This window comes from Hordeum vulgare, chromosome 3H (assembly GCF_904849725.1).
Source record: "Hordeum vulgare subsp. vulgare chromosome 3H, MorexV3_pseudomolecules_assembly, whole genome shotgun sequence".
Taxonomy (NCBI): Eukaryota; Viridiplantae; Streptophyta; class Magnoliopsida; order Poales; family Poaceae; genus Hordeum; species Hordeum vulgare.
This window is the reverse complement of record NC_058520.1, coordinates 30,833,671-30,849,865: the sequence shown is the minus strand read 5'-3', so window position 1 is coordinate 30,849,865 and position 16,195 is coordinate 30,833,671. Positions and strand designations below refer to the sequence as shown.

Genomic DNA, 16,195 nt, shown 5'->3' with positions numbered 1-16,195 from the left:
AGTACATTAATGAAATCAAATACATCTTCGCTTCTAAATGATCAAAATAACACCAAAATACTCTTTCAGCGATCTGTCGCCCGGTAATGTTTGACCTCGCAACATGGCGGCGTTGGCCTAACCAACCGTTGGAGTGGCCTCGACGCTGCCAGTCCCGTCGAAGAAGACGCGGACGCGCTTGTTGCTAAACCCTGGGGTCACATTGGTGCCGGACGGGAGCACCTCAATCGCGACGTCAGGCCTGTCGGTGCCGACCTGCGTCACGGCCTGCGCCGCTGGCCAGCCCACCACCTCCGGCCACGACGTCTTGGCGGTGCTCATCTTCTGCCCTTTCTTTCTCCTTCTTTCTCTCTTGACTTGTGTTTTGTATGATGTATGCATCTCATGGTCGACCCACATGATATTTATAGGGCAGCGAGAGAATATGCACCAGGCATATGCCGCCGTTGCCGGGATCTTTGGTTTTGTCACCCCGTTTTGTGTGTTGTGACCAAGTCTGCTCGCAGGCCACATGTTTATTCGAAAAATGTTATCAGGGCACCCCTTGTGCGTTTGGATCTATAGCAGAAGCTTATCCTGAGTTCCTAACTTATCAGAGCACAAGGATTGGTCTTTGGTACAGGAAACGTTCTCTAGTTTTTGGTGGCAATCTAGCCGATGGCTGCACATATATGCTTGCCCAAGCCAGGGGGCAAAAATGACTCGCTCTCGATGGCAAGGAGCGTGGTGTGTTTTGGATTTACAAACGCCAGCTTGTGTTTAGCTAAGCCCAAATGAGCCAAGCCAAACGTACTCAGTGTATACCTATAATTCAAATTAGAAAACAAAAGATATACCGGATTACGATCGACGGTAAGAAACTTAAGCGCACCTCTATGCTATTTCCCCAGAGTGTATACTCCTATGTACTACCATTACCTCAACAAGGAGTGGGGCGTTTTGCAGTTCGGCCTCCATGGAGGCCGAATTCTTTAAAAAATCAAAATTTGGACTTCTCAGTTTAAAAAAAAACTGAAAAAAATTATACAAGTATACATGATATGATGTGCATGTGTGTAAAAAATCAAGATGAAATACCTTAAAATTTGACCTGTAAAAAAACAAATTCATGAAATTTGAGGAGGAATAGTATCATGTGCTAAAAGGCCTTAGATATGACTTTTTTGCACAACCCTCATTTCTGAAAATTTAGACATGTGTGTTATGCCTCCATGTATATCTGTATTTGTTTTCAGAATTTTTGAAACATAGAAATATGAATTTTGACAATTGCAAATGTAGGCCTCTCCATGGAGCTCGGCTCCAAAAACAATTTTCAAACAAGAAACGTCTACTTATATTAATAAATATCTACTACGAAGCCTTGCACGGTGACCATGTCTAGTTGGGGCTAGCGCAACGAAAATGATTTTAATAGTTTCGCTGGTGTGAAATTCAAATGCACCGTGAAAAGCATAATAAGGATGGTACTTATGATCAATTATGCATGCCTATAACTTTTCGTTAAGTTTGAGTTACATTCTGTAGCTTTGGAAAAGCAGTAACACATTATAATTTTCATGTTAAATATATTCTTTTAGACTTAAGCATCTTTTTCTACTAATCAAACTCATAAATTAAGTTATCTACCAAGCCATATGTATTAGATTGCAATATGTATCCCTTATAATGTGTCTTTTGAAAAAACAACATTTATGCACCTTCATCGGAAGAAAAAACACGATTTGAATATTGAAAGTAGAAACCAGAATTTTTTTTATGTACATTTATGCATCTTCACGAAAAGATTTTTTTTTATTGCAGGTCTCGGTGCCGAAGATTTCCTCCTCCACTCAGATTAGTTATCACCTCTGAGTGTCAGGGTGATAGTGACACCAACCCTGACACATATGGTGCAGAGTGGCAGTGGCACCAACCCCAACACCGACACTGGCACCGCACCGACATTGGCACCGGCACCAACACCACCCCAAGACCGGCAACGATGCTGACGTAGCCGGCACATCACATCACATTTGAACAACGTAGTAATTGCATATGCTGTGGACAGCTGTGACCAAATCTGTCGATCGACTGGGTGCAATATCATTTCAATTTCTCCACTGAACTCACATTATTTTGGTGCCGAAGTAATTAAGCATCAGGCCAGGCTAATCTGGAAAAAAGGGGCACTAGAATCACCCATTATAAACCTATATTGTCAAACCATGTAACAAACAACACCATGCTATAATTTTCTGTTGAATTACCAACATTTGTTGCGTTTACTCAAGCATGTTTCCTAGCTTTTGGTCGCAATCTAGTCGAGGACTGCACCTGAATGCTTGCCACGGGCATCCAAAATGACTCCTTGATGGTAAGCGAGCCTGGCGCCCTTTCATGCTAGACTAGAGATACACTAGTAGAAAACGACCATACGTTTGGATTATTAGTTTCGGTTTGCTTTTGAACCAGGACTAATGTGACTATTAGTCCCGGTCCGCGAGAAATGCTTTTAATCCCGGTTTATTAGTAACCTCTAGTTCCGGTTGTATTACGAACCGGGACTAAATGGATGGTGCAAGGTTTTGTCAGGCTGGGGCCCCTGCGAGGGTCATTAATCCCGGTTGATAATACAAACCGAGACTAGAGATAGATCTTTAGTCCCGGTTTGTATCATCGACCGGGAATAAAAGTCCTCCACAGGCTAGTTCAAAAGGAAATCATCCCATCTCAAGTCACATGTTCCGTGTAGGTGAAGTGGTAAGCTGCGCAGGGCGGTACACATGAGGTCTTAAGTTCGAAATCCCCCGAGTTGCATTAGTAGGGACTATTACATTAGTCCCGATTCGGTTGGGACCTTTAGTCCCGGTTCCAGACAGATTTACATATATGCTTGTCCAAGCCAGCTACGCCCAAATGAGCCAAGCCAAACGTACTCAGTGTATACCGAAACTTAAGCGCACCTTTATGCCATTTCCCCCAGAGTGTATACTCCTATGTATTACCATTACCTCAACAAGGAGTGGGGCGTTTTGAAGCTCGGCCTCCATGAAGGCCGAACTCTTTGAAAACAAAATTAAGATTTGGGCTTTTCAGTTAGAAAAATCTGGAAAAATTATACAAGTATACAGGATATGATGTGTGTGAGTGTAAAAAAATCAGGATGAAATACCTTGAAATGCGACCTGTAAAGAAACAAATCATGAAGTTTGAGGAGGAATAGTATCATGTACTAAAAATCTTCAGATTTGTTTTTTTTGCACAACTCTTATTTCAATGTATTTTGTTTTTGAATTTACACGTGTGTTATGCCTCCATGTATATCTGTTTTTTTAGAATTTTTGAAACATAGAAACATGAATTTTGATAAATTTTGACAATTGCAAATGTAGGCCTCCATGGAGCTCGGCCCCAAAAACAATTTCCAAACAAGAAAATACTTTTTTTGCGATTTTTTTTTACGAAATAGAAAGCCTTGCACAACAAGAAACACCTACTTATTAATAAATATCAACTAGGAAGCCTTGCACGGTGGCACACCCGACATGCCACTCACATCACATGTATTTTTTCTTAGCACAACGAAAATTGATGTTAATATTTTCTCTGGTGTGAAACTCAAATGCACCGTGAAATGCATATTGAAGATCATACTTATGATCAGTTATGCATGTCTATAACTTTTCGGTTAAGTTTGAGTTACACTGTTTAACTTTGGAAAAGCAGTAACATATTATAATTTTCATGTTAGATATATTGTTTTAGGCTTAAGCATATTTTTCTACTAACCAAACTCATAAATTAAGTTATCTACCAAGCCATATGTATTAGATTGCAATATGTATCCCTTATAATGTGTCTTTTGACGAAAACAACATATGCTTTTGTAATGATTTATACTCCATCCGTCCGGAAATACTTGTCGGGAAATGAATATATCAATACTAATAAAACTAAAAGTTAAATTATATATATGTGAACTTACATTTGGGTTCAAATTTAGTTTTTAAGTTATGTTTTTGTCAACTGTTTTATCAAATAAGTAAAAGCGTTAACTGGTCGACGGCCTGACCGACAACGGCTTGGAGAAGCATGCACATCTCTCATTCTTAGTCAGCCATTGACATCATGTAAGATTACGATAATCCAATTTATCAGATCAATTTTTGTCCATTTTATGGTTTTTAGCCAATTTATCTCTAGTTTCGTAGCTATTTCCTACAACATACTGTAAAATAAGCACTTCACATCACATCTCAACAACTGTAAATTGATTCGTAGTAATTGCATATGCCGTGGACAGCTGTGACCAAATCTATCGATCGACGGGTGCAATATCATTTCAATTTTCCTCCATTGAACTCACATTATTTTGTGCCGAAGTAGTTAAGTATCAAGCCGGGCTAATCTGGAAAAAGGGGCATTGGAATCACCCATTGTAAACTTATATTGTCAAACCATGTGTTAAACAACACCGGGCTATAATTTTCTTTGAGTTACCAACATTTTTTGCGTTTACTCAAGCCCGAGCTCATTATACAATTACAATATGCCAGCTCCGTCCACAAAGGTCCTCATTTTATTTCTTGTATAAAAGATATCTTATTATCTCAAAACATCACATAAAGACAATACAACTATAGAGTACATACCCAACCTCGAAGTAGCCAAGGTCTCCATTCTTAACAGAGTACATTGATAAAACCAAATGCGTCTTCCACTTCTTTTTCCCAAAAAGGAGGATTACCCCTAGCAAGACAGCGGCACAGGCCTAACCGACCTGTGGGGTGGCCGCAACGCTGCCAGTCCCATCGAAGAAGACGCGGACACGCGTGCTACTGAACCCTGGGGAGACACTGGTGCCAGATGGGAGCACCTCGATCGCGACATCAGGCCTGTCGGTGTTGACCTGAGTCACGGCCTGCGCCGCCGGCCAGCCCACCACCTCCGGCCACGACGTCTTGGTGGTGCTCATCTTCTGCTTTCCCTTTCTCCTTCTTTGCTTACTTCAGACCTACTCCAAGATCAATCTGCAGCACAAATGACGAAACAGTTAGATGGACCCATAATTCATAATTGCAATACGCTGTGTGAGAACAAGATTGCAAGAGGGCGATGCATGGACAGAAGCAGTACGTACCAGCTAGGTGAAACCACAAGAATGCTGCATGCACTGCTGCCTTATGCATCTCATGACATGGATGATATTTATAGGGCAGCCAGAAGATAATAGGATATGCACCGGGGGATATGCAGCCCGTGCCGGGACCTTTGGTTTTGTCACCCCCTCAGGTGTGCTGTGACCAAGTCTGCCCGCAGGCCATGTGTTGTTCTAAAAATGTTATCAAGGTGCCCTTGGTGTGTTTGGATCTATAGCAGAAGCTAAGGTAGCCTAGCCAACCAAGGATTGGTATTTGGTGCAGCACTTGTTTTCTAGCTTTTGGTCGCAATCTAGTTGAGGACTGCACCTGAATGCTTGCCCCGGGCAGCCAAAATGACTCCTTCTTGACTAAGACAGACACACCAAACAACAAACGCTTGCTTGTGTTTAGCTAATAAGCCCAAATGAGCCAAGCTAATCGTAGCCTGGCTATGCAAAGGAAGCAACGTATCCAAACGCACTCAGTGCACATACTACGACCGATAACAAGAAATTTTAGTGCATTTTTTTTTCTAACTGTGTACTATACTCTGTTGAATAACAATATAACATAATCAAGATGACAATGTGCATCGCTCGATACAAAGACCCGGGTTATCCTCCTTTTGGAAATAGTACTCCTATTTTACCTTGGCAAGAAGGTCTAATTGCTGTACCTGTATTTATTAACGATTTATATTTGCAAAGAAAGTGTAGCAGTAGTAGCAAAAAAAAATATGTGTACTTTTATTTTGGTTTAAATTTATTTTTGATATTATTTTTTTATCAACAAAAAAATCAAGAGAAAATATACACCCATAAAAACACATACCAATATCGTTGATGGTCGACCGACCGGAAGCGTCTTGGAGAAACATCCAAATATCTCGTACTTAGCCTGCGTTTATGACAGATTATGATAACCCAACTTATCCAAGTTAAAGTTTTGTCCATTTTATGGGTTTGAGCCAAATTATCTCTAATTTCATAGCGTTTTTCCTATAACAGATTGTAAAATAAGCACATCACATCACAAATGCAAATAAGACACGCAGCTTCAGAGATGCATACCTTATATTTGCCAATTTGGCGATACATCAGACAAGATAAACCACCCATGCAATGATATCCAACTAATGAATGTGTAGTTACTTGATCAATTGATGCAGTTTGTAGTGCCGAAGATAATATTTTTTTTGTTAACACCATGACGTATGTGAATACATCATACATATAGAATGATTCATGATTATGGTATCTGCTGAAGTCTGAAACCCTTGCAGTGGGTGCCCCAAATTATGTATGATCATACAGTGTTAATAAGTTTCCAAATCAAAATCTAACAAGATAAAGTTGGAAAATCCCCAAATTGGCTTTGATTTTTTTTATAGAACATGTTCCAAAGAAAGTTTGAAGGTGCCTGATCATCAGCTTAAAATAGAGGACCACTGAATCATGCAGACCATGCCGAGCAAATGGTTTATTCCATAGAGAAAATCAGAAGAAACAGTTGACGGTCCATAACAAAGGTAGTTCACTTCATTTTTTAAGGATATAAATCAATTCTACAGTATTCTAAACTCACAGAAACAAGGAATCGCTCACTAGAACCAGGCATTGCTGTCGATATCATGGATGCCTTGGACCATCTTCACAGTCATTGCCAGCCACAAATCAGTCATTGTGATCTCAATCTAGGGAACATCCTTCTCCCAGAAGACATCAGTGCCCGAGTTGGAGATTTTGGCATATCAAGAATCCTTTCTGGAAGTGAATGCGAGGGCATGAAAATTCAGGTTCCAATTCCATTGGTTATATTTCTCCAGATAACTCCAATTCCTCCATATTTATCTTTAATTCCAGATATTATGTAACATGGCATGGTGATCAGTATAAGCTTTTGCACAACTGTAGAGTACGGCGAAGGTTCTTCAGCCTCAACTCTTGGCGATGTGTATAGCCTTGTGATATTGCTGTATGAGATGTTTACGGGTAGGAGCCCAACAGACGACATGTTCAGAGATTCGTTGGATCTTCACAAGTTCCCAGAGGCTGCTTTTCCTGGCAGGATCTTGGAGATACCTGATCCTACAATGTTGGTGCACGATGGTGCCAATGATAGAATGCAAAGGGATAGAATTGAGGAGTGTTCCATTCCTGTCATTGGGCTTGGCTTGTCCTGCTCAAAGCAGCAACCCAGAGAGCGAATGGCAATATGTGATGCAGCCATGGAGATGCATGGGATGTACATCTTGTCTGGTTCTCTTATAGTAGAACATGAAGGAGAAACAGAAACCAGCGCGCTGCAGTGATCTGCACCAAAAATGAACAACTAGAACTACAGTCTTTTACCAAAAGTATCTAAAGACGAAAGCGAAGCTGCAATTATAGCATCGTCTCTTAATACTACACATGGTTGTGTCGTTTCTGTGTAAGTAGTATACTGAATGCTTGATGTTTGTGCAGGCATGTAAGTTCAATAAACCCAGAGTTTAATCCCAAGTGTGACAGTACATTGCCATTAATCAGAATGGTAATTAGTAGTCAACAATTGGGAACTCAGAAATACTGTTCTAAACTCCTATGCTTGAGAAAGCTGTAATAAACGAGCAGAATGATCAGTTTATTGGTCTGTGTGATGATACGAAGTACTCACCAAGCTAGTCTGAAAGCAACATAGTGAGCCTTGCCTCAAGGCATGTGGGTTGCCGCCGATGTCATGCACCAGTGGAATATCTTCACCACTGGCAACCACTGCAATCCACCAAGATCTAAGATAACCAACATTCTTGAGCAAATGAACTGGGGACTTTGCATATCAATAATCTTTTCCAGAAAATACAAATAAGAGGATGTAGAAATCATACAGATCAAGTAGATTTTGAGGTTCCAAAGGCTATTTTTGCACAGGTGATTGAAATTGCTCCATTTATACCTTCTATTTCTCACACAAATTTGTGCCCAGCGCTGTGTTTCTTTGCACTAGTATCAGATAGATACAAAGTATAAAACCCCAATGTTCCACAATAGCACTATAGCAATTGTCATACCATATACACAACTTACTACAAATTCTACAGCATTCAGAAATATGATGTTGACAGTTCTTTCTTTACCAACCCAGTATATATAGTTGCAATCATAAATTACTGCTACAAGCAAATCAGCAGACTAAAATTCAGATGGACAGAAAACATTGTAGACAAAAGCACTCGGCACATAACGGAAACAGAGATTGCCAACAGTTCATGTTGATTTTTTTTCTTAATGAAAAGGTAAAGCACCTGCCCTGTTCTGCAATAATAAACTAACAGAAAGAAAAGGATTGGTCCCGGAAGTCATGCATCATTAATTATTTAATAACTCCAGTCAAAATCATTATAAGCCAGGGAAGGATAGTACAAATAAAAGTGATTACAACACACTAGGTCCATCCTCTGTGCACCAGTTCGGCTCAATTTTCTTCACCCCATGCGGTGCAAGACCGAGCCAATTGACTCCACCTACTGCTGTCGCTCTCTTGCAGATGAAGACTGGTTGACAACTCTTGGAAATATCTGCACCTTAGAGATTTAAATATGCAAAGAGAGGACTAAATTATGTCTTTGAAAAAGTCATCCATCTAAAGGAAGCAAGATCTATAAATCATTGACGAAGCAAGACAAACGTGTTGCTCCCAATTTGATAAAGTGAACAGAGAAGATGAAGACATATGGAAGCACTACATGACCAAGTTATATATGGAGGACTAAATTACCGCAGGGGACACCTTGATGCCGCCCGATTACATCACCAGCCCGTCCGGCGGCTTTGCCTTCGGCTTCCGCGCCCACGACTCCGACCCGACCAAGTTCCTCCTCGCCACATGGTTCCGCTTCGGTGACGACAACTCTTCCCCAGAGTCTGTGGTGTGGTTCGCGAAAGCGTCCTCCATGGGCTCCACACCGAACGCCACGGCGCGGTCCGTCCTCAGCGTCCCGGCCGATGGCCAGCTCACGCTCACCGACGGCAGCGTAGAGCTGTGGAAGGCCGCGACCCCCAGCATGAAGCGTGGATTCGTTCTCGTGCTAAGAGACTCCGGTAACGTCCAGTTCCTCGGAGATGGCGGCGTGCTCCGGGAGAGCTTTGGGTTCCCGACAGACACGCTCCTGCCGGGGCAATCTTTGCAGGGGTTTCTCTTCTCCAAGCGCGCGGACACAGAGTTCACCACCGGTCGCTTCAGCTTGGCTGCCCAAAACGACGGTAACGTCGTCCTCTGCGTCGACCTCTTCACCGGTGACATATTTGAAAACGCGTACTGGGATACGGGCACTAATGGCCCCAAGGGCAACACAACAATCACCTTCGACGATCTTGGCCAGCTCAGCTACACACTCTATGATGGCACCGTCCACAGCTTGATTTTGCCCGTGCCCGCCGGCAAGAACTACTTCCAGTTCGTTAGGATGGACCCCGATGGCATCGTTCGTACCTACGTCCGCCCTAGAAATGGTGACGGCGGCAAGAACACAACATCCTGGACCGTGTCAGGCACGCTCCCAGATGAAGGGGGCTGCAAGATGAAGACAACCAGGATGCAAGGTATGTGCGGCCCAGGGTCTTACTGCGTGGAGACCAAAGAACGGCTCAACTGCCTGTGCCCAAGCGGGTACACTTACATCGACACACAGCATAGTGACAGTGGCTGCACGCCAAAGTTGGAGCAGAAGAGCTGCGGCGAGGAGAACATCCCTGACAAGTTCTCGCTCGTAGAGTTGCCAAACACCACTTGGGAGGTGTCGATATACTACAAGAAGTTCCCGTCGATCTCGGAGGAGTAGTGCCGGGACTACTGCCTCAACGACTGCTTCTGTGTGGCCGCGTTGATGATCGGTGGATCCGATTGTGCGGAGTTGGGGGCGCTCGCGTATGGACGGCAGGGAAACAATGTGACGACAAAGGCACTGATCAAGGTGCGGACAAGTAATTCTGAGGAGATTGCAACGGCCAGAATGAGAAACGTATTGGCCTACAAGGTTGTCGTCATTTGCTTGGGCGTTCTTTTGTTGATCACCGTCGGTGGCCTTCTGGCACAGCATTACCTTGGCAGGAACAGAGAGAGCCAGCGGTTGTTGAGCTCGAGCGTAAGAGCATTCAGCTGGAAGGAGCTTTATCAAGCCACCAATGGCTTTGAGAAACTGCTGGGTAAAGGGAGCTTCGGGGAGGTCTACAAAGGAACGATAAGATCACCCCAGCCGCATCCGCATCTCATCGCTGTGAAGAAGCTCATCGACTCGAACGAGTACAGCGAGCAGGAGTTCACAAACGAGGTACAATCCATCGGGCAGATCCACCACCGAAACTTGGTCCGCATGATCGGCTACTGCAAAGAAGGCAAGCACCGTATGCTGGTTTTCGAGTTCATGCCAGGCGGATCGCTCCGTAGCGTCCTCTTCAACCCAGATCCTTTGAGGCCGCCCTTGCCATCGCCCGGGGGCTTGAGTACCTTCACGATGGCTGCAGCGCACCGATCATCCATTGTGACATCAAGCCCGACAACATCCTGCTGGATGACCGTGGAGTCCCGAGGATCACCGACTTCGGGATCTCCAAGCTGCTGGGGAGCCAGCAGGTGCACACAACAGTGACCCACATCAGGGGCACCAGAGGGAGGATACATCGCACCCGAGTCCGAGTGGCTCCGCAGCGACGCACGCGTGGACACCAAGGCGGATGTGTACAGTTTCGGAGTCGTGCTGCTGGAGCTGATTTGCTGCCGGAGGTGTCAGGAGCCGGTGATGCATCCTGACCTGTCACAGGGTGAGGAGGAGGATGATGAGACGGTCACGCTGTTCGGATGGGCAGCGCAGCATGGTGACCGTGCAGAGGACAGAGCTGATGCTGCACGGCGACGCTGACGTTGACACTGTCGAGGACATGGAGAGGGTGGAGCGGTTCACGCGTGTGGCGCTCTGGTGCATCGACCCAAACCCACTGCTGCGGCCGACCATGCACCAGGTGGTGAAGACGCTGGAGACGGCTGATCCGGCTCAGCTTCAGGCACTGCCTCACCACCCTCCAGACTGTTGCATGGAATCCTCACCTTTAATTCCTCAGCTCAAGATGGCATGTTAGTGATTCATCAGACTGCATGTAAGCCCCTCCATGTACAGATTTCCTTAAAAATCAGGGCTTTACTACAATTTCTAATTTATCTAGTTCATATGCGTGTATTATAAATAGGTAGTCAACCTTGTAGCAGAAATATTGGGTGTGCATTTGTACACCCAAGTAGCTATCTAGCTCCGCCCATGCGATACCTAGTAAGTTGAACTAAACATTTCAACAACAATTCCTGAGTGCAAGTGAGTAACACTGCTTCAGAATTATTCTCAGATGTCCAACCAAAATAGAGAATAAGGGTAACCACTAAATAATTCCCAAGAAATTATATTATATATGTAGAAATGAACGAATATCCAAACTATTGTAGTCTAGTCTGCGGCCACGCAACTCTGAACGATCGTGCATGGGCTAAACACTCCGGTCTCCATGACCCCACCTCGTGACAGGAACTAACAAATATGAAATCCCTTTTAAAGGTTGATCAGTAGATATGGCAAGTTATCAATGCTGTAAGCTGTAAATTCTAACAGTAGCGTAGCCTGGAAGAATTCGAGAACAGCTAGACCAGGACTTGAGTGCCCTAAACCAAGATTCAAAGAACCAAGCTGGAAAAAATTGCTCCCTAGCAAAGAGGTGAAATTTGCTTTTCCCTTAAGAAAAATGCAACATCCATAGCTTGCATCACAAATGGTCCTCTCACGGAGGGACCTGAAACAGATTAAAATGAGTACTTGAGTTGAACCACTCAACAAGGACTAATGCAGAATAGCAGTAAATTAACACAAGCTGCTATCGGGTTCGACTGAACCCAAAGGCATCAGGGTGGTTTAAGAAAACATACCTTTTCGTTAGAGAATATAATTAAATCTTCAGAAAGAATTAGAAGGAGATACGTCAGTCCAAGCACGAGTGGAAATCAGCGCTGTTCTTTAGCCCGTGTACGTCAGTCCAAGCACGAGTGGAAATCTGCACCACTCTCAACATCATGGCCGAAGCTATCTCGGAGAAATACCTAGGCCTGCCGCCAATTGTTGGAGTGGATCGCGCAGACTGCTTCCAGCACCTGGTGGAGAGAGTTCTGAGTAAGATCAGAGGGTGGAAAGAGAAGCTTCTCTCGGTGGGGGGAAGAGAAATATTGCTCAAAGCAGTAATACAAGCTATTCCCTCTTATGCCATGTCTGTGTTCAAACTACCAAAGGAGATATGTAATGAGATTACATCGGCTATCTCAAAGTATTGGTGGGGTGATGGAGAGCAGAAAAAACACATGCACTGGTTTGCATGGTGGAAAATGTGCGTGCCAAAAGAAAAAGGAGGTATGGGGTTTAGAGACATCCAATGTTTTAACCTAGCTCTCCTAGCAAAACAATCTTGGAGGCTCCTATGTTATCCAATTTCATTGTGTGCAAGGGTTCTCAAGGCCAAATATTACCCAGATGGTGATCTGCTTAACTGTACCCTAAAGAAGGGGAGCTCCTACACATGGCAAAGTGTGTGGAGTGGATTACAAACATTCAGACAAGGCATCATTTGGCGTGTGGGAGATGGAGCTTCTATTAAAATCTGGGAGGATCCGTGGATACCTAGCAGCCCCAACAGAAACCTATGACTCCACGGAGTAATATTGTGCTAACTAAAGTTTCTGAACTTATAGATATGGATAGCAGATCATGGGATGAGGAGCTCATCACGGATATCTTCTGGCCAATTGATGCACAGCGCATCTTAAATATTCCCCTGGCGGTGGGAATGATGGATGACTTCGTTTCCTGGCACCCAGACAAGCGAGGCATGTTCTCTGTGAGATCGGCATATCACCAAGAATGGGATCACCAACATGGGCGAAAGTTGAGGAGGACGAATACAAATCATTCCTCAGGTAATAACCCTATTTGGAAGACCATATGGAAGTTGAGGCTGCGTGCAAAGATCAAAATCCATATATGGAAATCACTACTAGGAGCTATACCATGCTATGGGGTTTTGGCAAACCGACACATCATGACCAGTTCTCAATGCCCGCTTTGCTCACTGGACTGTGAAAGTATTAAGCATGCTCTTTTCCAGTGCCCTAGAGTACAGGAAGTATGGAGGGTTCTTGGCCTCCTGGAACTAGTAAACCAAGTGTGTGATCTGGAGTAGAACGGGAGTGCGGTCCTATCTGAACTGATGCTATCCAAGAGCACCATTAATGCAAATGTTCTGGATGTTGATTGGGCTGAACTAATTGCGACAACGGTCTGGTATGTCTGGTGGGAAAGGAGGAGTTTTACTCACGGGGAACATGTTGCTGATCCACCAAGATCGGCACATGCAATATCGGCACTGGTGAAGAACTTTGTAAGGGCGAGGAAGAGGACCCCGGGTGTTGTTCGACATGGATGGCAACGGCCGCCTGATGGTACCTACAAGCTGAATGTGGATGCTGGCTTCTCGCCAGACTCGGGGAGAGGTAGCACCGGTGCAGTGTTGCGATCAAACAAAGGGGTCTTCATAGCTGGCTCATGCAGCGATATACCCTTTGTCGAAGATGCCAGTTCAGCGGAAGCGAGATCGTTGCGAGATGGACTACTTTTGGCCAGTGAGGTCGAGGTACAACAACTCCTTGTGGAATCTGATTGCCAGGATGTGGTTGACACCATGCTACTCGACGACAATTCACTAGGTCCAGCGGCGGCATTATACGAAGAGTGCTCTTTCCTCGCCAAGAACTTCTCCCTGATACAATTTGTTTTCTGCCCAAGGGAAGCAAATATGGTAGCTCATACTCTAGCTAGGTTTGCTGAACCCACTAGGACTATAAAGTGGATGGAGGAGCCTCCCGGTTTCCTTATTGATACACTAGCAAATGATGTAACTGTGTTTCCCAATGCAATATAAAAGCCGTCAGGCTTTCCCCGCTCAAAAAAAAAAAGAATTAGAAGGAGATACTATCAACAAATCGATCAGCCCTATGTGACCAGATAGCAAAATCTCTATCTCTATCTAATCTAATACATAAATAAATATAACAGTAGGGCTTTTCACTACTGCACAGCTCGACAATATATAATGAATTGAATGGCATGCAAACAAATTTATCCCCATGGATACAGAAAACATTTAAAAAAAAATCCCCAATTGCAGAGAACATTACAGTTTTGTACAAGTAGACAACAGTTTTTTGTCATAATTTGAGTTTTGGACACTAAGTTTTAAGAACATCTCCAACAGCCGCGCTTCGCGCCGCGCGCAAAAAACCTGTTTGCCGCGTGCGCTTCGGCTGGTTTAGCGCGGCCGCCGGCGCTGGCTCCAACGGCCGCGCTATAATGCAGCGCGCGCGCCGCTCCAGCAGCCCCAAAAAATACAGCGCGCGCAGCACGCATAAACCACATATACATTTCAAAAAATAGGAGCAAAAATGATCAAACAAACAAAATAAATCAACAATAAATAGTCATTACAACTCAAACAAATAGTTTATCGTTCAACAAATAATGCAATAAACACAACCAATAGTTCATGAACAATACAATGTCGAATGCAGAAATCATGCTCTTTCTCGTCCATGCCATGCCCACCACTCTTCAATCAGATCCTTCTGAAGTTCATTGTGCGTTGCGGGACGCCAAATGGGATGATAGGAGGCAACAAAACGGGCTACCCTTTCAGTCCTCCGTCGCACTCGCACGGGATGTCCCAAGAGCGGGGATAGGCTGGGGAAGCGCCTGAGCGGTCGCCGGGGGGCGCTGGCGGCGGCGGCGGCGCGGGGATAGGCCGGGGAAGCGCCTGAGCGGTCGCCGGGGGGACGCAGGCGGCGGCGGCGGCGCGGGGATAGGCCGGGGAAGCGCCTGAACGGTCGCCGGGGGGCGCAGGCGGCGGCGGCGGCGCGGGGATAGGCCGGGGAAGCGCCTGAACGGTCGCCGGGGGGTGCGGGCAGCGGCGGCGGCGCGGGGATAGGCCGGGGAAGCGCCTGAACGGTCGCCGGGGGGCGCGGGCGGCGGCGGCGCGGGGATAGGCCGGGGAAGCACGGCTGGATGGGGGTGGGAGTGGGAGAGCGAGCGCGCGAGAGTCCAGCGCACGGGAGCTGGCGCATCAAATAAGCGACGCACGATTGCGTTTCGGCCAGCGCGTTGAACTGCATATGCCGCGCGCGTCGTTTTTGCGCGCCCGCTGGAGCCACCCGTCGCGTTGCGCGCGCGCTAAAACGACCTAATTTACGGCGCGGCGCTATTTTAGCGCGACTGTTGGAGATGCTCTAATACGTGAATAAAAATTGGTATAAGACCAAGAGCAAGCAATTTTAAGAACATTACATTTCGTAAAGTTTCATGAACTTGTTGACAAGCAATCTTGCACACGGAGGGACATAAATTTGACATTAAAAATGACTAAACATATATTGGGGCTGCTACGGATCCACCGACGGATGTTTTATATACATTCGTCACCCGCACGACCGTACGATCGAGGCGAGCAGCCGTTGATCCGCCGATGGGTGCTTCGTCGGGCATCAAAAAATTCCTGAAACGACGGTCAAGTTGCAGAAACAATCGTTTTGTTGCAAAAAATAAATAACTTTGGACCTAACAATTCCTGAAACAACTGTCGAGTTTCAGAAACAATTTGCTTGTTGCAGGATTTTTTTCTTCGTTTTTGCGGGAGAATTTTTTGCAACAAAGGTCATGTTTCAGGAATTTTTGCAACAAAGGTTAAGTTGCAGAACCACTACCTAGCGAGCAGGGAAACTCTTGGCGGCGGGGCGGCCGGCGAGCTCTTGGCGGCGGGGCGGCCGGCGAGCTCTTCCCGTGAAAGCCGTCGTCGTCATGCCTGTGTTTCCTCCTTCTGCAACTACTTCCAAGTTGCAGGAACAACGTTCTGAAACAATGGAGTTGTTTCAGGAAACGAGTTACGGCTCGTTCGCCCGGCCACGTGGCGAACAAAGGAGACGGTGGACACGAAAGCTGGATCCGTCGGTTGAAAGGTAAC

At 45.3% G+C, this 16,195-nt stretch overlaps 1 pseudogene; it reads left to right on the top strand.

The window, feature by feature from the left end:
- The first annotated feature begins 1,889 nt into the window (after positions 1-1,889).
- Positions 1,890-11,236, top strand: LOC123441431 (annotated as a pseudogene).
- Positions 11,237-16,195: the final 4,959 nt, after the last annotated feature.